General features: G+C 57.1%; 3 long non-coding RNA genes across 3 annotated transcripts; all 3 read left to right on the plus strand.

Annotated features, from left to right (window-relative positions):
* Positions 1–3,897: 3,897 nt before the first annotated feature.
* Positions 3,898–7,346, plus strand: LOC130148856 (uncharacterized). The gene is made up of 3 exons (XR_008821676.1): positions 3,898–4,786; positions 5,219–5,393; positions 5,734–7,346. It is a non-coding gene; the product is annotated as an uncharacterized LOC130148856 (long non-coding RNA).
* A 3,037-nt stretch (positions 7,347–10,383) lies between these two features.
* Positions 10,384–13,621, plus strand: LOC130148855 (uncharacterized). The gene is made up of 2 exons (XR_008821675.1): positions 10,384–11,035; positions 11,468–13,621. It is a non-coding gene; the product is annotated as an uncharacterized LOC130148855 (long non-coding RNA).
* A 2,689-nt stretch (positions 13,622–16,310) lies between these two features.
* On the plus strand, positions 16,311–19,896 carry LOC130148857 (uncharacterized). Its single transcript, XR_008821677.1, has 3 exons — positions 16,311–17,310; positions 17,743–17,917; positions 18,284–19,896. It is a non-coding gene; the product is annotated as an uncharacterized LOC130148857 (long non-coding RNA).

Genomic DNA, 19,896 nt, shown 5'->3' on the forward strand with positions numbered 1-19,896 from the left:
TGGGTCCCCACCACTGGCCAAGCCTCCAGCTCAGGGCTAAGTTTATGCAAGTAAGCCACAACTGCAGATGAGACTAGCCCACGCAGCGAGGCTTCACAGGTCTCACCACCACAAACCTGAGTGTTGCATCTGACAAACAACACGCTCAGCCTCACAAACACTTGGGAAAAGTCTTCTCTGGACCTGATGCCTTATTTTGCTATTCTGCTCTATCCCCTCTCTGCGTAGTGCACAGCTGCAGTGAGATGAGCCCTCCAGGGCTGGGGATGTGCAGGCAGCTGGACCACATCCTACTGCCTGAATTACTGGACACCCAGACCCCACTGGCCAGCACCTGCAGGTAATCCATCATGCTACCCACCACTTCCACCTTGCAATGCCTGGCAGGAGACACACAGAAGTACTGAAACAGTAGAAGGCAAAATCCCAACTGTTACACTCAAAATATCTCTGAACACTACACCACTCTTCTTAAGGTTCCTGTTACTGTGCATCAGCGAGAGGTGCTCACACCTCTGTGCAAGTGGCTGTAGAAGACTGAATGAACAGTGAAAGGCATGAGAAGATTCCAAGAAAATTCATCTCCAGAGAAGCAGTGAAAAGGAACAAAATCAATTTTTTGCCCAGAAGTCAAGACTGCATTTCTTCTAAAGGCTGTCTTTTGCTCCCCAGAAAATTTCTAGACTAAAAAAAAAGATCCCTGACAGAATAAGAGTTTTAATAAACAAGAAAAGATAAATTTGTATCAAGAGATACATGAACAGATAAAAGCAGATAAAAGCAAGTATCAGCCATACAATCAATTCACATACTGAAAAAAAAAGACATAAAAGGCACTCTCTGACAAGCTCTTTTTCCACAAGAAGAAAGTTTTTTCCCCTCAAAAATGAATTACATTTAGGAATAACTCCCAAATACAAAGAAATGCAACAGGAAAAAAAAAAATCTCTGCAATATTACCTGGGAACCTCAGCCTTAGACAAGCGCCCAACACACACACGGGAGGCATATTGCATAGAATAATTACAGATAAACAGCATGATCAAAACTTTTGGTTTATTAAAATTATAAAGTACTTGGGGTTGGAAGGGACATTTATAAGTCATTGAGTCCAACCCCCCTGCAATGAGCAGAGCCACCTTCAACGGGATCACTTTGCTCGGCTAAGCCTGAATGTTTCCAGGGATGGGGCATCCACCACCTCTCTGGGCAACCTGTTCCAGTGTTTCACCACCCTCAGCATAAAAAAAAACCAACCTGCTGTCCTTGTGTCTAGTCTTAATCTGCCCTCTTCCAGCTTCAAACCATTGCCCCTTCTCCCTAGGGCTGCTGGCCCTGCTCAGGTCTCTGTCCCCGTCTCTCTGATAAGCGCCCATTAAGTACTGGAAGACCAGAATCGGGTCTCCCCAGAGCCTTCTCTTCGCCAGGCTGAACAACCCCACCTCTCTCAGCCTTTTCTTTTTTCAGAGCAGAGGAGTTCCATCCCTTCGATCTTTTTGGTGGCTTCTTTTGATGCAGCCCAGGCCACGGTTGGCTTTCTGGCCTGCGAGCGCACATTGCTGGTTCATGCCCAGCTGTTCATCCACCAGTACCCCCAAGCCCTTCCTGGCAGGGCGGCTCTCAGTGGTACCGGGCGTTGCCCTGACCCTGGTGCAGGACCTTGCACCTGGCCTTCTTGAGCCTCATGAGGTTCACATGGGCCGCTTCTCCAGCCTGTCCAGGTCCCTCTGGACAGCAGCCCATCGCTCAGCCGCATCAGCTGCACCACTCAGCTTGGTGTCATCTGCAAGCTTGCTGAGGGTGCACCCGATCCCACTGCCTTATGTCATTGATGAAGCTATTAAACAGTACTGCTCCCAAGCGGGGACCCTGAGGGACACACTCGTCACCAGTCTCCGTCCGCACACTGAGCTGTTCACCACTGCCGTCAGGATGGCACTGTCCAGCCAATTCCTTATCCACCAAGCAGTCCACGCATCAGATCCACATTTCTCCAATTGATGGAGAAGGATGCTGTGAGAGACAATATCAAAGGCCAAAGAAGCCTGGAGAGACGACAGCCGTAGCTCTTCCCTTGCCCACCGAGGCACTCACCCTACCATAGAAGGCCACTGGGTTGTTCAGGCAACATACACCCACCGTGTGCTCTCTCAAGGTTTCCTTTTGCACGTCAAATACTTTAAGAGAATATTTTTTCTGTTTTATTGATTGACTTTGCCCTTTGAGGACCCCAACAGAAAGTATTCCCTTAAGTTTCATGTGAAGGAGAAAGGGAAGAGTGAAGGCTTCATCTTTCCCGTCAAACAAACGTGACTTGTTAGCCCTGGGGTCCCCCAAGGCGCCAAACCGGGCTCCAGCCAGGAAGGTGCGCACAGGAGGGGATCTGGCACTTGTCTTGAGGCTGAAATCATTCACTCCTCAGCCTCGTGAGCTGTTGCTAACAGCACCGGAGGAGGTCAGAAATGCCCTGGCTGCGCTCCCCAGGTCATCTGGGGCACTGTGAGCTCCGCGCTGCCCCTGTGACAGTGCCCGGAAAAGAGGGCAGAGCTGCGGGCTCAGCCCCAGGTGGGACTGTGTGCCAGCCCTTGGACGGAGCTGCCCGACGGGGCGTGCTCCCCAGCCTGGGAGGGCAGCTGCCCCGGCTGTGCTCCAGCGGCTCTCCCCCTGAGCACCGTTGCTATGCGGCCTGGGCCGGCCCTGAGGTCACAGTGGGGCTGCGATCTGACAGTGGGGCTGTGAGGTCACGGAGCTCCACGGCGATGCACCAGCTATAAGTACCCACGCCTCAGCCCCCAGCCGCAACTGCACCACATGCAGCAGCAGCGGTGACAGCAGCACAGGATCATGTGGCTGAAGGGAGCCATGGCCCTCATTCAGCACTGCCTCCTCCTCCTCCTCCTCCTGGAGGCCCTACGTGCCAGGGCTGCCTGGGCTGCACCTTGGCAAGAGCAGGAAGCAGGTAAGCACTCGGCACATTTGCGACCTTTCACGGGCCAGCGGGCTCCTCTCCCCGAGAAGCGTGGATGTGGCTTTTCCCTCGAGCGCTTTGGTGAGGGCTTCCCCTGTGTGTGTGAGAGCTGTGCGGGTAAGAATGCCCCCAGGGGCCCTATGTTGGTCCCGGTGCTCTGCAAGGGGTCTTGTTCATGGCCTGGCTTAAAGAGTGTGTTGGAGAGCTGCCAGGTGCCGGCCAAGAGGTCACCAGGCCCCTCTGCAGCGCTGGCAATCTCCCCGGGGTCTGGCTCCCACGCTGCTACCTGAGCCCCTTCCAGTGCCTGCGGTTCACTAAGGCACAAGCGGATGCCAACAGGCAATGGCAACATTTCCCCTCTGTGCTTGCTTCTGGGTGAGGATGCTGCCAAAGTTTATCGAGATGCATGGCAGGCTGTTGGTTTGGAGCCCTTGGGGCATCCTGCAGGTAAGCGCTCAATGTCTCTTTCCTTGAAAGAAGAAACAGTGTCAATGTGGCAAGAGCTTACTCATGTGCAATTCTCCTGAAGAGCCTCCCAAGGGTTACACCATCCCGAATTCGTAGCCCGTTGCTGTCCTCCAGCCTGAGAGCCATCCCACGGGTAAATCAGTGGGAGGAAGCTGCATCTACCCTCTAGGCTTCTTTCCGCCTGAAGAGCAAGTTGCTCCGTCCGTGGCCCATGCGCAGACATGGAGGAGAGCAGAGAGGGAACGGGCCGGGCTCAGAGATGCGCCCTGTGGAGCTTTGCCTTGCAAAGCTGTCTGCTGGCCCCTGCGAGTCATCTGAGTTCTTAAGGCAAATGTTGGAGGAACAGGAGAGAGGACACGGTGGGCACATTTCACTCTGCCTTCGCTGTGAAATTTGGCAGCTGAGCCACAGAGATGGTGCAGAGCCTCTGCTGCCAGTTGTGCTTCAAGCAGAGGGCCAGGGGCGGCTGCTGCCCCAGTTTTGCCGTTACGGCTCGGAGCTGGTTTGTGCAGGCGTCTGCTGGCAGGCAGATTTGAGGGCCTGGCGAGCGCTGAACTTGTGTTCAGCTCACGGGCAGCACTGCTTGCCCACTGGCCCAGTTCCAGGCAGGAGCGAGGTGCCAGGCGACGCCGGCTGCCCTTTCCTGATGCTGGAGGTCGGTGGGGATGCTGGTTCGGCAGGCTTCTTGGGCTGTGCTGCGTCTCCCGTCTGCCGACCGATAGCTGGGATGGGGCAACCGTGACCGTTGCTGGTGCTTACAGGGAAGGGCGGAGGAGCCCTTCTCGAAAGGGCTGTTTCCCTGGCCGGACTGGCTGCAGCTTCTTCCCGTCCTCTTTGAAGGAAGGCATTTTGCATCGCTTTACACGTCGCCAAAAGTGCAATGCAAACCAAAAGATGGCCTGCAATTTCCTGGTCCCCCAGCAGGTCAGGCGTGGCTGTTGCGTGGAGTCGGAACCAGGCGCAGGCTCTTCCCCCAGTGCCCACTCTGGCAAGTCACAGCAGCAGCCAAAGCTGAAAGTGTTTTGGGTTCGAGGCATCGGGACCATGTTCCGCAGATATGGGAAATGTGCCAAATGTCCCTCCCGCTCTAGCTGCATCCCCGAGCTTGCTGTGACTGCCGAGAGGCACAGGAGCAGCACAGAGCGGGATCCCTCCCTGAGCCGAGGTCCACAGCGATGCCCTGACTCCCAGACTAGGCAGAGGCTTAGGGGGAACCTCCCCGTCCTCCTGTGTCCTCTGTGCCTGAGACTCGCTGAGGCTTAACCTTCCCCCTCTGCTTTTTGGCAGTGCCGTCAAAGCCTGGAGAAGACCACCAGAGCAAGATAAATCGGGCTTATGAACCGGGCTCAGGTACAGAGCAGTCTTGCTGGGGTCCCCAAGTGGGAGACACATCCTGAAACCTGGGAGGTGCTGCAGGCGGTGCCTGTGCTGGAGAAAAGGCACTAGGGGGAGGGCAAGGCTTCAGTGCCACTTGAGGAGGCCCGAGTCTGTCCCCTGGGGTGTGGGAACTGTCTCACGGGGAGGGAGAGCTGGGGTGGCACTGCCTGCTGCAGGGACGGTTTCTGTCCGTGTCACTCAAAGGCTCAAGCAGCTGCGCCCCCCCTGTGCTCCCCTTCCGGCCTTCTGGGTTTGGTTGGGTGGGACACCCTGCCCCAAAGGGTGGGAACGTGCCTCCAGGCACCAGTACGGGGGGGAAAGAGAGAATGTCCTGGCCGGATCAATCGTGCTGCACGCTTACCAGTGGTGCGCAGGACGGGCTAACGTTCCTGATTGCTCCTGCAGATGATGTCACCGAGAGAACCACAGAGCTTTACAATCCCCCGAGCCCCCCAGCTGTTTCCGGTCCCAGAGACCCTGGAAAGCTCTCTACTATAGGTGCAGTAGCGGCTGTTGTTTCTCTGCAAGTTGCCATTGTGTTGGGCTGTGTCGTGGTCTGGTGGCGAAGGAAGAAGAAAGCGTGAGTACATTTCCCTCCCTCCTCTTCCTCTGATGGCTGCTCAGAGCCACGAAGCATTTCTAGTCAGGCTGCCAAAAGCAAGGGCAGGATGAGAAAGAGCGGGGCAAGAGATTGCCCCAGCCAGGGAGGCGCCCAGTAGCACTGGCTGGTGGCCACCGAACCTGCCCTGAGGAGTCCCCCTGCTCGGGGCTGCCATGAGGTGCGGGTGTCCACGTCGGCCAAGGCGTGCCAGCGGCTCTGCCCGTGCTGGGGAGCCTTGCCAGCTCTGGGCCGTGCTGTGGGGGACAGTCCGTGCGCCCCCTCTGCAGCTGAGCGCCTCAGCGGCCTCCTCTCTCCACAGGCCCGTCGCTGGAGCTTCAAGACTCCAGCATATAAAGAGCTGCTTCCACCAGTGCCTGAGCAGTCAGAGCAGGTGCCCCAGCACCCCTGAGATCTGGATCCCACGCCAGCAGACGCCACTGCCACCTGAAAGACCAAACTACTCGCCTTGCTCGAGCCCGTACCCAGGTACCATGACGCAGAGGAGCCAGGAGAGTATCTACGAACCGCAGGAGCCTCCACAGCCCCAGAGCCCCGCATCGCTCCCCAGCCCTCCAAGGACCCCAACCCCCAAGGATTTCAAGCCCTCTGAGCCTCCTGAGACTCCCACACACCCCTGAGCTCACTGCTCCAGCCGCACAGCAGGGGCTGAAGGCAGCCACACCAGGGTAGGAGCTGGGGCGCACTGAGTAGAGCCCCAACCGACAGCTTCGGGGCTCAGCCGCTGCCCGCCAAAGACAGTGTGACACAGGGCTGTCACACAAGTGTCCAGGGGGTACCAACAGCAAACCAAGCGAGGCACCAGCACCGGCTGGGCTCCACGCCTGGGCGCAGCCGTGGATGCCCACTGTGTCGGCAGGCAGGAGCTGGGCACGGGCACGTGGGGAAAGCCCCAATGTGTTTTACCACCCTCGGCATAAAAAAATAAACTGCTGTCCTCATGTCTAGTCTCAGTGTGCCCTCTTTTATATGAAAACCCTATGTGCTATTACCACAGCAGGGTCTGCTACAAGGCCCTAGCTTTACTTGCTGCTGCTGAGGTTTAGAAAAGCATGACAGCCACGTGGGCTACAACGAGCTGAGGAGGTACATGAAGGTGTCTCAGAGTGAGCTACAGTAGCAAGGCGACTTTCACTACACTGTGAAACTCTGCAGCCAACCAGTGGCTCTTCCTATATATTTCTTCCAGCAGGAACCCATGGTTTCTTCTTCTAAGAGGAAAACAGAAACTGAGTATACTTGAGTAATACCAAGTATTGGTAGGCATGGCATGGGAGGGCAGCGGCAGCCTTGTACCTTTTCTCAGCACTTTTTTGCTCAGCTCAGGTCCCCATCACTGATGGCAGGCTTTCCCTACTACCTACACCAGAGCTGGAAGCATCCACATTAGCGCAGAGGTCGCTGTGAGGCAGTTACTGTGTGACAGAAGGTGTGAAAGCCAGCGTCGCTGCAGCGAGGCTCCAATCCATCCCTTCCCGCTTTGTAGGCTACAGCGTGGCCAGACGTGCATCTAAAGCCTCTGGCTGCTGAGTCTTATGGCTAAGGCAGAGTGAAATACGGGATCATGGAATGTTTGGGGTTGGAAGGGACCTTTACAGGTCATTGAGTCCACCCCCCCTGCAATGAGCAGAGCCATCTTCAATGGGATCACTTGTTGGGGTCTGCAGCGGGTCTACAGACAAATTAGTTGACTTCAAAGGCTTAGTCGTGTACCTTGAAGACAGCCACAAATTGCCAGGTACGTAAACAGGATGTGAAGAACCGTAACTTAGAACCACAGCACACGGGCACCTACAGCAACAGCAAATAGCAAGCAAGAAGAAGAACACAAACACCTTTCAGGGTCAGACACATGTAATGCCTAAGATATATAAATCATTTGTATAAGCAATAAAGGCCATTTTGTTGATCCCAGCCATGCAGCCATAGTGTTTTTTCAGTCCGCCTCGACTTGGATCACCACAATCACTTTGCTCAGCTGAGCTTGAATGTTTCCAGGGATGGGGCATCCACCACCTCTCTGGGCAACCTGTTCCAGTGTTTCACCACCCTCAGCATAAAAAAAAAAACCAACCTGCTGTCCTTGTGTCTAGTCTTAATCTGCCCTCTTCCAGCCTCAAACCATTGCCCCTTCTCCCTAGGGCTGCTGGCCCTGCTCAGATCTCTGTCCCCGTCTCTCTGATAAGCGCCCATTAAGTATTGGAAGACCAGAATCAGGTCTCCCCAGAGCCTTCTCTTCGCCAGGCTGAACAACCCCACCTCTCTCAGCCTTTTCTTTTTTCAGAGCAGAGGAGTTCCATCCCTTCGATCATTTTGGTGGCTTCTTTTGATGCAGCCCAGGCCACGGTTGGCTTTCTGGCCTGCGAGCGCACATTGCTGGTTCATGCCCAGCTGTTCATCCACCAGTACCCCCAAGCCCTTCCTGGCAGGGCGGCTCTCAGTGGTACCGGGCGTTGCCCTGACCCTGGTGCAGGACCTTGCACCTGGCCTTCTTGAGCCTCATGAGGTTCACATGGGCCGCTTCTCCAGCCTGTCCAGGTCCCTCTGGACAGCAGCCCATCGCTCAGCCGCATCAGCTGCACCACTCAGTTTGGTGTCATCTGCAAGCTTGCTGAGGGTGCACCCGATCCCACTGCCTTATGTCATTGATGAAGCTATTAAACAGTACTGCTCCCAAGCGGGGACCCTGAGGGACACACTCGTCACCAGTCTCCGTCCGCACACTGAGCTGTTCACCACTGCCGTCAGGATGGCACTGTCCAGCCAATTCCTTATCCACCAAGCAGTCCACGCATCAGATCCACATTTCTCCAATTGATGGAGAAGGATGCTGTGAGAGACAATATCAAAGGCCAAAGAAGCCTGGAGAGACGACAGCCGTAGCTCTTCCCTTGCCCACCGAGGCACTCACCCTGCCATAGAAGGCCACTGGGTTGTTCAGGCAACATACACCCACCGTGTGCTCTCTCAAGGTTTCCTTTTGCACGTCAAATACTTTAAGAGAATATTTTTTCTGTTTTATTGATTGACTTTGCCCTTTGAGGACCCCAACAGAAAGTATTCCCTTAAGTTTCACGTGAAGGAGAAAGGGAAGAGTGAAGGCTTCATCTTTCCCGTCAAACAAACGTGACTTGTTAGCCCTGGGGTCCCCCAAGGCGCCAAACCGGGCTCCAGCCAGGAAGGTGCGCACAGGAGGGGATCTGGCACTTGTCTTGAGGCTGAAATCATTCACTCCTCAGCCTCGTGAGCTGTTGCTAACAGCACCGGAGGAGGTCAGAAATGCCCTGGCTGCGCTCCCCAGGTCATCTGGGGCACTGTGAGCTCCGCGCTGCCCCTGTGACAGTGCCCGGAAAAGAGGGCAGAGCTGCGGGCTCAGCCCCAGGTGGGACTGTGTGCCAGCCCTTGGACGGAGCTGCCCGACGGGGCGTGCTCCCCAGCCTGGGAGGGCAGCTGCCCCGGCTGTGCTCCAGCGGCTCTCCCCCTGAGCACCATTGCCATGCAGCCTGGGCCGGCCCTGAGGTCACAGTGGGGCTGCGATCTGACAGTGGGGCTGTGAGGTCACGGAGCTCCACGGCGATGCACCAGCTATAAGTACCCACGCCTCAGCCCCCAGCCGCAACTGCACCACATGCAGCAGCAGCGGTGACAGCAGCACAGGATCATGTGGCTGAAGGGAGCCATGGCCCTCATTCAGCACTGCCTCCTCCTCCTCCTCCTCCTGGAGGCCCTACGTGCCAGGGCTGCCTGGGCTGCACCTTGGCAAGAGCAGGAAGCAGGTAAGCACTCGGCACATTTGTGACCTTTCACGGGCCAGCGGGCTCCTCTCCCCGAGAAGCGTGGATGTGGCTTTTCCCTCGAGCGCTTTGGTGAGGGCTTCCCCTGTGTGTGTGAGAGCTGTGCGGGTAAGAATGCCCCCAGGGGCCCTATGTTGGTCCCGGTGCTCTGCAAGGGGTCTTGTTCATGGCCTGGCTTAAAGAGCGTGTTGGAGAGCTGCCAGGTGCCGGCCAAGAGGTCACCAGGCCCCTCTGCAGCGCTGGCAATCTCCCCGGGGTCTGGCTCCCACGCTGCTACCTGAGCCCCTTCCAGTGCCTGCGGTTCACTAAGGCACAAGCGGATGCCAACAGGCAATGGCAACATTTCCCCTCTGTGCTTGCTTCTGGGTGAGGATGCTGCCAAAGTTTATCGAGATGCATGGCAGGCTGTTGGTTTGGAGCCCTTGGGGCATCCTGCAGGTAAGCGCTCTATGTCCCTTTCCTTGAAAGAAGAAACAGTGTCAATGTGGCAAGGGCTTACTCATGTGCAATTCTCCTGAAGAGCCTCCCAAGGGTTACACCATCCCGAATTCGTAGCCCGTTGCTGTCCTCCAGCCTGAGAGCCATCCCACGGGTAAATCAGTGGGAGGAAGCTGCATCTACCCTCTAGGCTTCTTTCCGCCTGAAGAGCAAGTTGCTCCGTCCGTGGCCCATGCGCAGACATGGAGGAGAGCAGAGAGGGAACGGGCCGGGCTCAGAGATGCGCCCTGTGGAGCTTTGCCTTGCAAAGCTGTCTGCTGGCCCCTGCGAGTCATCTGAGTTCTTAAGGCAAATGTTGGAGGAACAGGAGAGAGGACACGGTGGGCACATTTCACTCTGCCTTCGCTGTGAAATTTGGCAGCTGAGCCACAGAGATGGTGCAGAGCCTCTGCTGCCAGTTGTGCTTCAAGCAGAGGGCCAGGGGCGGCTGCTGCCCCAGTTTTGCCGTTACGGCTCGGAGCTGGTTTGTGCAGGCGTCTGCTGGCAGGCAGATTTGAGGGCCTGGCGAGCGCTGAACTTGTGTTCAGCTCACGGGCAGCACTGCTTGCCCACTGGCCCAGTTCCAGGCAGGAGCGAGGTGCCAGGCGACGCCGGCTGCCCTTTCCTGATGCTGGAGGTCGGTGGGGATGCTGGTTCGGCAGGCTTCTTGGGCTGTGCTGCGTCTCCCGTCTGCCGACCGATAGCTGGGATGGGGCAACCGTGACCGTTGCTGGTGCTTACAGGGAAGGGCGGAGGAGCCCTTCTCGAAAGGGCTGTTTCCCTGGCCGGACTGGCTGCAGCTTCTTCCCGTCCTCTTTGAAGGAAGGCATTTTGCATCGCTTTACACGTCGCCAAAAGTGCAACGCAAACCAAAAGATGGCCTGCAATTTCCTGGTCCCCCAGCAGGTCAGGCGTGGCTGTTGCGTGGAGTCGGAACCAGGCGCAGGCTCTTCCCCCAGTGCCCACTCTGGCAAGTCACAGCAGCAGCCAAAGCTGAAAGTGTTTTGGGTTCGAGGCATCGGGACCATGTTCCGCAGATATGGGAAATGTGCCAAATGTCCCTCCCGCTCCAGCTGCATCCCCGAGCTTGCTGTGACTGCCGAGAGGCACAGGAGCAGCACAGAGCGGGATCCCTCCCTGAGCCGAGGTCCACAGCGATGCCCTGACTCCCAGACTAGGCAGAGGCTTAGGGGGAACCTCCCCGTCCTCCTGTGTCCTCTGTGCCTGAGACTCGCTGAGGCTTAACCTTCCCCCTCTGCTTTTTGGCAGTGCCGTCAAAGCCTGGAGAAGACCACCAGAGCAAGATAAATCGGGCTTATGAACCGGGCTCAGGTACGGAGCAGTCTTGCTGGGGTCCCCAAGTGGGAGACACATCCTGAAACCTGGGAGGTGCTGCAGGCGGTGCCTGTGCTGGAGAAAAGGCACTAGGGGGAGGGCAAGGCTTCAGTGCCACTTGAGGAGGCCTGAGTCTGTCCCCTGGGGTGTGGGAACTGTCTCACGGGGAGGGAGAGCTGGGGTGGCACTGCCTGCTGCAGGGACGGTTTCTGTCCGTGTCACTCAAAGGCTCAAGCAGCTGCGCCCCCCCTGTGCTCCCCTTCCGGCCTTCTGGGTTTGGTTGGGTGGGACACCCTGCCCCAAAGGGTGGGAACGTGCCTCCAGGCACCAGTACGGGGGGGAAAGAGAGAATGTCCTGGCCGGATCAATCGTGCTGCACGCTTACCAGTGGTGCGCAGGACGGGCTAACGTTCCTGATTGCTCCTGCAGATGATGTCACCGAGAGAACCACAGAGCTTTACAATCCCCCGAGCCCCCCAGCTGTTTCCGGTCCCAGAGACCCTGGAAAGCTCTCTACTATAGGTGCAGTAGCGGCTGTTGTTTCTCTGCAAGTTGCCATTGTGTTGGGCTGTGTCGTGGTCTGGTGGCGAAGGAAGAAGAAAGCGTGAGTACATTTCCCTCCCTCCTCTTCCTCTGATGGCTGCTCAGAGCCACGAAGCATTTCTAGTCAGGCTGCCGCGGAGTGGCAGCCCGCTGGCTGCCCAAAAGCAAGGGCAGGACGAGAAAGAGCGGGGCAAGAGATTGCCCCAGCCAGGGAGGCGCCCAGTAGCGCTGGCTGGTGGCCACCGAACCTGCCCTGAGGAGTCCCCCTGCTCGGGGCTGCCATGAGGTGCGGGTGTCCACGTCGGCCAAGGCGTGCCAGCGGCTCTGCCCGTGCTGGGGAGCCTTGCCAGCTCTGGGCCGTGCTGTGGGGGACAGTCCGTGCGCCCCCTCTGCAGCTGAGCGCCTCAGCGGCCTCCTCTCTCCACAGGCCCGTCGCTGGAGCTTCAAGACTCCAGCATATAAAGAGCTGCTTCCACCAGTGCCTGAGCAGTCAGAGCAGGTGCCCCAGCACCCCTGAGATCTGGATCCCACGCCAGCAGACGCCACTGCCACCTGAAAGACCAAACTACTCGCCTTGCTCGAGCCCGTACCCAGGTACCATGACGCAGAGGAGCCAGGAGAGTATCTACGAACCGCAGGAGCCTCCACAGCCCCAGAGCCCCGCATCGCTCCCCAGCCCTCCAAGGACCCCAACCCCCAAGGATTTCAAGCCCTCTGAGCCTCCTGAGACTCCCACACACCCCTGAGCTCACTGCTCCAGCCGCACAGCAGGGGCTGAAGGCAGCCACACCAGGGTAGGAGCTGGGGCGCACTGAGTAGAGCCCCAACCGACAGCTTCGGGGCTCAGCCGCTGCCCGCCAAAGACAGTGTGACACAGGGCTGTCACACAAGTGTCCAGGGGGTACCAACAGCAAACCAAGCGAGGCACCAGCACCGGCTGGGCTCCACGCCTGGGCGCAGCCGTGGATGCCCACTGTGTCGGCAGGCAGGAGCTGGGCACGGGCACGTGGGGAAAGCCCCAATGTGTTTTACCACCCTCGGCATAAAAAAATAAACTGCTGTCCTCATGTCTAGTCTCAGTGTGCCCTCTTTTATATGAAAACCCTATGTGCTATTACCACAGCAGGGTCTGCTACAAGGCCCTAGCTTTACTTGCTGCTGCTGAGGTTTAGAAAAGCATGACAGCCACGTGGGCTACAACGAGCTGAGGAGGTACATGAAGGTGTCTCAGAGTGAGCTACAGTAGCAAGGCGACTTTCACTACACTGTGAAACTCTGCAGCCAACCAGTGGCTCTTCCTATATATTTCTTCCAGCAGGAACCCATGGTTTCTTCTTCTAAGAGGAAAACAGAAACTGAGTATACTTGAGTAATACCAAGTATTGGTAGGCATGGCATGGGAGGGCAGCGGCAGCCTTGTACCTTTTCTCAGCACTTTTTTGCTCAGCTCAGGTCCCCATCACTGATGGCAGGCTTTCCCTACTACCTACACCAGAGCTGGAAGCATCCACATTAGCGCAGAGGTCGCTGTGAGGCAGTTACTGTGTGACAGAAGGTGTGAAAGCCAGCGTCGCTGCAGCGAGGCTCCAATCCATCCCTTCCCGCTTTGTAGGCTACAGCGTGGCCAGACGTGCATCTAAAGCCTCTGGCTGCTGAGTCTTATGGCTAAGGCAGAGTGAAATACGGGATCATGGAATGTTTGGGGTTGGAAGGGACCTTTACAGGTCATTGAGTCCACCCCCCCTGCAATGAGCAGAGCCATCTTCAATGGGATCACTTGTTGGGGTCTGCAGCGGGTCTACAGACAAATTAGTTGACTTCAAAGGCTTAGTCGTGTACCTTGAAGACAGCCACAAATTGCCAGGTACGTAAACAGGATGTGAAGAACCGTAACTTAGAACCACAGCACACGGGCACCTACAGCAACAGCAAATAGCAAGCAAGAAGAAGAACACAAACACCTTTCAGGGTCAGACACATGTAATGCCTAAGATATATAAATCATTTGTATAAGCAATAAAGGCCATTTTGTTGATCCCAGCCATGCAGCCATAGTGTTTTTTCAGTCCGCCTCGACTTGGATCACCACAATCACTTTGCTCAGCTGAGCTTGAATGTTTCCAGGGATGGGGCATCCACCACCTCTCTGGGCAACCTGTTCCAGTGTTTCACCACCCTCAGCATAAAAAAAAAAACCAACCTGCTGTCCTTGTGTCTAGTCTTAATCTGCCCTCTTCCAGCTTCAAACCATTGCCCCTTCTCCCTAGGGCTGCAGGCCCTGCTCAGATCTCTGTCCCCGTCTCTCTGATAAGCGCCCATTAAGTATTGGAAGACCAGAATCAGGTCTCCCCAGAGCCTTCTCTTCGCCAGGCTGAACAACCCCACCTCTCTCAGCCTTTTCTTTTTTCAGAGCAGAGGAGTTCCATCCCTTCGATCATTTTGGTGGCTTCTTTTGATGCAGCCCAGGCCACGGTTGGCTTTCTGGCCTGCGAGCGCACATTGCTGGTTCATGCCCAGCTGTTCATCCACCAGTACCCCCAAGCCCTTCCTGGCACGGCGGCTCTCAGTGGTACCGGGCGTTGCCCTGACCCTGGTGCAGGACCTTGCACCTGGCCTTCTTGAGCCTCATGAGGTTCACATGGGCCGCTTCTCCAGCTTGACCAGGTCCCTCTGGACAGCAGCCCATCGCTCAGGCGCATCAGCTGCACCACTCAGCTTGGTGTCATCTGCAAGCTTGCTGAGGGTGCACCCGATCCCACTGCCTTATGTCATTGATGAAGCTATTAAACAGTACTGCTCCCAAGAGGGGACCCTGAGGGACACACTCGTCACCAGTCTCCGTCCGCACACTGAGCTGTTCACCACTGCCGTCAGGATGGCACTGTCCAGCCAGTTCCTTATCCACCAAGCAGTCCACGCATCAGATCCACATTTCTCCAATTGATGGAGAAGGATGCTGTGAGAGACAATATCAAAGGCCAAAGAAGCCTGGAGAGATGACAGCCGTAGCTCTTCCCTTGCCCACCGAGGCACTCACCCTACCATAGAAGGCCACTGGGTTGTTCAGGCAACATACACCCACCGTGTGCTCTCTCAAGGTTTCCTTTTGCACGTCAAATACTTTAAGAGAATATTTTTTCTGTTTTATTGATTGACTTTGCCCTTTGAGGACCCCAACAGAAAGTATTCCCTTAAGTTTCATGTGAAGGAGAAAGGGAAGAGTGAAGGCTTCATCTTTCCCGTCAAACAAACGTGACTTGTTAGCCCTGGGGTCCCCCAAGGCGCCAAACCGGGCTCCAGCCGGGAAGGTGCGCACAGGAGGGGATCTGGCACTTGTCTTGAGGCTGAAATCATTCACTCCTCAGCCTCGTGAGCTGTTGCTAACAGCACCGGAGGAGGTCAGAAATGCCCTGGCTGCGCTCCCCAGGTCATCTGGGGCACTGTGAGCTCCGCGCTGCCCCTGTGACAGTGCCCGGAAAAGAGGGCAGAGCTGCGGGCTCAGCCCCAGGTGGGACTGTGTGCCAGCCCTTGGACGGAGCTGCCCGACGGGGCGTGCTCCCCAGCCTGGGAGGGCAGCTGCCCCGGCTGTGCTCCAGCGGCTCTCCCCCTGAGCACCATTGCCATGCAGCCTGGGCCGGCCCTGAGGTCACAGTGGGGCTGCGATCTGACAGTGGGGCTGTGAGGTCACGGAGCTCCACGGCGATGCACCAGCTATAAGTACCCACGCCTCAGCCCCCAGCCGCAACTGCACCACATGCAGCAGCAGCGGTGACAGCAGCACAGGATCATGTGGCTGAAGGGAGCCATGGCCCTCATTCAGCACTGCCTCCTCCTCCTCCTCCTCCTGGAGGCCCTACGTGCCAGGGCTGCCTGGGCTGCACCTTGGCAAGAGCAGGAAGCAGGTAAGCACTCGGCACATTTGCGACCTTTCACGGGCCAGCGGGCTCCTCTCCCCGAGAAGCGTGGATGTGGCTTTTCCCTCGAGCGCTTTGGTGAGGGCTTCCCCTGTGTGTGTGAGAGCTGTGCGGGTAAGAATGCCCCCAGGGGCCCTATGTTGGTCCCGGTGCTCTGCAAGGGGTCTTGTTCATGGCCTGGCTTAAAGAGCGTGTTGGAGAGCTGCCAGGTGCCGGCCAAGAGGTCACCAGGCCCCTCTGCAGCGCTGGCAATCTCCCCGGGGTCTGGCTCCCACGCTGCTACCTGAGCCCCTTCCAGTGCCTGCGGTTCACTAAGGCACAAGCGGATGCCAACAGGCAATGGCAACATTTCCCCTCTGTGCTTGCTTCTGGGTGAGGATGCTGCCAAAGTTTATCGAGATGCATGGCAGGCTGTTGGTTTGGAGCCCTTGGGGCATCCTGCAGGTAAGCGCTCTATGTCCCTTTCCTTGAAAGAAGAAACAGTGTCAATGTGGCAAGGGCTTACTCATGTGCAATTCTCCTGAAGAGCCTCCCAAGGGTTACACCATCCCGAATTCGTAGCCCGTTGCTGTCCTCCAGCCTGAGAGCCATCCCACGGGTAAATCAGTGGGAGGAAGCTGCATCTACCCTCTAGGCTTCTTTCCGCCTGAAGAGCAAGTTGCTCCGTCCGTGGCCCATGCGCAGACATGGAGGAGAGCAGAGAGGGAATGGGCCGGGCTCAGAGATGCGCCCTGTGGAGCTTTGCCTTGCAAAGCTGTCTGCTGGCCCCTGCGAGTCATCTGAGTTCTTAAGGCAAATGTTGGAGGAACAGGAGAGAGGACACGGTGGGCACATTTCACTCTGCCTTCGCTGTGAAATTTGGCAGCTGAGCCACAGAGATGGTGCAGAGCCTCTGCTGCCAGTTGTGCTTCAAGCGGAGGGCCAGGGGCGGCTGCTGCCCCAGTTTTGCCGTTACGGCTCGGAGCTGGTTTGTGCAGGCGTCTGCTGGCAGGCAGATTTGAGGGCCTGGCGAGCGCTGAACTTGTGTTCAGCTCACGGGCAGCACTGCTTGCCCACTGGCCCAGTTCCAGGCAGGAGCGAGGTGCCAGGCGACGCCGGCTGCCCTTTCCTGATGCTGGAGGTCGGTGGGGATGCTGGTTCGGCAGGCTTCTTGGGCTGTGCTGCATCTCCCGTCTGCCGACCGATAGCTGGGATGGGGCAACCGTGACCGTTGCTGGTGCTTACAGGGAAGGGCGGAGGAGCCCTTCTCGAAAGGGCTGTTTCCCTGGCCGGACTGGCTGCAGCTTCTTCCCGTCCTCTTTGAAGGAAGGCATTTTGCATCGCTTTACACGTCGCCAAAAGTGCAACGCAAACCAAAAGATGGCCTGCAATTTCCTGGTCCCCCAGCAGGTCAGGCGTGGCTGTTGCGTGGAGTCGGAACCAGGCGCAGGCTCTTCCCCCAGTGCCCACTCTGGCAAGTCACAGCAGCAGCCAAAGCTGAAAGTGTTTTGGGTTCGAGGCATCGGGACCATGTTCCGCAGATATGGGAAATGTGCCAAATGTCCCTCCCGCTCCAGCTGCATCCCCGAGCTTGCTGTGACTGCCGAGAGGCACAGGAGCAGCACAGAGCGGGATCCCTCCCTGAGCCGAGGTCCACAGCGATGCCCTGACTCCCAGACTAGGCAGAGGCTTAGGGGGAACCTCCCCGTCCTCCTGTGTCCTCTGTGCCTGAGACTCGCTGAGGCTTAACCTTCCCCCTCTGCTTTTTGGCAGTGCCGTCAAAGCCTGGAGAAGACCACCAGAGCAAGATAAATCGGGCTTATGAACCGGGCTCAGGTACGGAGCAGTCTTGCTGGGGTCCCCAAGTGGGAGACACATCCTGAAACCTGGGAGGTGCTGCAGGCGGTGCCTGTGCTGGAGAAAAGGCACTAGGGGGAGGGCAAGGCTTCAGTGCCACTTGAGGAGGCCTGAGTCTGTCCCCTGGGGTGTGGGAACTGTCTCACGGGGAGGGAGAGCTGGGGTGGCACTGCCTGCTGCAGGGACGGTTTCTGTCCGTGTCACTCAAAGGCTCAAGCAGCTGCGCCCCCCCTGTGCTCCCCTTCCGGCCTTCTGGGTTTGGTTGGGTGGGACACCCTGCCCCAAAGGGTGGGAACGTGCCTCCAGGCACCAGTACGGGGGGGAAAGAGAGAATGTCCTGGCCGGATCAATCGTGCTGCACGCTTACCAGTGGTGCGCAGGACGGGCTAATGTTCCTGATTGCTCCTGCAGATGATGTCACCGAGAGAACCACAGAGCTTTACAATCCCCCGAGCCCCCCAGCTGTTTCCGGTCCCAGAGACCCTGGAAAGCTCTCTACTATAGGTGCAGTAGCGGCTGTTGTTTCTCTGCAAGTTGCCATTGTGTTGGGCTGTGTCGTGGTCTGGTGGCGAAGGAAGAAGAAAGCGTGAGTACATTTCCCTCCCTCCTCTTCCTCTGATGGCTGCTCAGAGCCACGAAGCATTTCTAGTCAGGCTGCCGCGGAGTGGCAGCCCGCTGGCTGCCCAAAAGCAAGGGCAGGATGAGAAAGAGCGGGGCAAGAGATTGCCCCAGCCAGGGAGGCGCCCAGTAGCGCTGGCTGGTGGCCACCGAACCTGCCCTGAGGAGTCCCCCTGCTCGGGGCTGCCATGAGGTGCGGGTGTCCACGTCGGCCAAGGCGTGCCAGCGGCTCTGCCCGTGCTGGGGAGCCTTGCCAGCTCTGGGCCGTGCTGTGGGGGACAGTCCGTGCGCCCCCTCTGCAGCTGAGCGCCTCAGCGGCCTCCTCTCTCCACAGGCCCGTCGCTGGAGCTTCAAGACTCCAGCATATAAAGAGCTGCTTCCACCAGTGCCTGAGCAGTCAGAGCAGGTGCCCCAGCACCCCTGAGATCTGGATCCCACGCCAGCAGACGCCACTGCCACCTGAAAGACCAAACTACTCGCCTTGCTCGAGCCCGTACCCAGGTACCATGACGCAGAGGAGCCAGGAGAGTATCTACGAACCGCAGGAGCCTCCACAGCCCCAGAGCCCCGCATCGCTCCCCAGCCCTCCAAGGACCCCAACCCCCAAGGATTTCAAGCCCTCTGAGCCTCCTGAGACTCCCACACACCCCTGAGCTCACTGCTCCAGCCGCACAGCAGGGGCTGAAGGCAGCCACACCAGGGTAGGAGCTGGGGCGCACTGAGTAGAGCCCCAACCGACAGCTTCGGGGCTCAGCCGCTGCCCGCCAAAGACAGTGTGACACAGGGCTGTCACACAAGTGTCCAGGGGGTACCAACAGCAAACCAAGCGAGGCACCAGCACCGGCTGGGCTCCACGCCTGGGCGCAGCCGTGGATGCCCACTGTGTCGGCAGGCAGGAGCTGGGCACGGGCACGTGGGGAAAGCCCCAATGTGTTTTACCACCCTCGGCATAAAAAAATAAACTGCTGTCCTCATGTCTAGTCTCAGTGTGCCCTCTTTTATATGAAAACCCTATGTGCTATTACCACAGCAGGGTCTGCTACAAGGCCCTAGCTTTACTTGCTGCTGCTGAGGTTTAGAAAAGCATGACAGCCACGTGGGCTACAACGAGCTGAGGAGGTACATGAAGGTGTCTCAGAGTGAGCTACAGTAGCAAGGCGACTTTCACTACACTGTGAAACTCTGCAGCCAACCAGTGGCTCTTCCTATATATTTCTTCCAGCAGGAACCCATGGTTTCTTCTTCTAAGAGGAAAACAGAAACTGAGTATACTTGAGTAATACCAAGTATTGGTAGGCATGGCATGGGAGGGCAGCGGCAGCCTTGTACCTTTTCTCAGCACTTTTTTGCTCAGCTCAGGTCCCCATCACTGATGGCAGGCTTTCCCTACTACCTACACCAGAGCTGGAAGCATCCACATTAGCGCAGAGGTCGCTGTGAGGCAGTTACTGTGTGACAGAAGGTGTGAAAGCCAGCGTCGCTGCAGCGAGGCTCCAATCCATCCCTTCCCGCTTTGTAGGCTACAGCGTGGCCAGACGTGCATCTAAAGCCTCTGGCTGCTGAGTCTTATGGCTAAGGCAGAGTGAAATACGGGATCATGGAATGTTTGGGGTTGGAAGGGACCTTTACAGGTCATTGAGTCCACCCCCCCTGCAATGAGCAGAGCCATCTTCAATGGGATCACTTGTTGGGGTCTGCAGCGGGTCTACAGACAAATTAGTTGACTTCAAAGGCTTAGTCGTGTACCTTGAAGACAGCCACAAATTGCCAGGTACGTAAACAGGATGTGAAGAACCGTAACTTAGAACCACAGCACACGGGCACCTACAGCAACAGCAAATAGCAAGCAAGAAGAAGAACACAAACACCTTTCAGGGTCAGACACATGTAATGCCTAAGATATATAAATCATTTGTATAAGCAATAAAGGCCATTTTGTTGATCCCA

This window comes from Falco biarmicus, chromosome 4, assembly GCF_023638135.1.
Source record: "Falco biarmicus isolate bFalBia1 chromosome 4, bFalBia1.pri, whole genome shotgun sequence".
NCBI classification, from domain to species: Eukaryota; Metazoa; Chordata; class Aves; order Falconiformes; family Falconidae; genus Falco; species Falco biarmicus.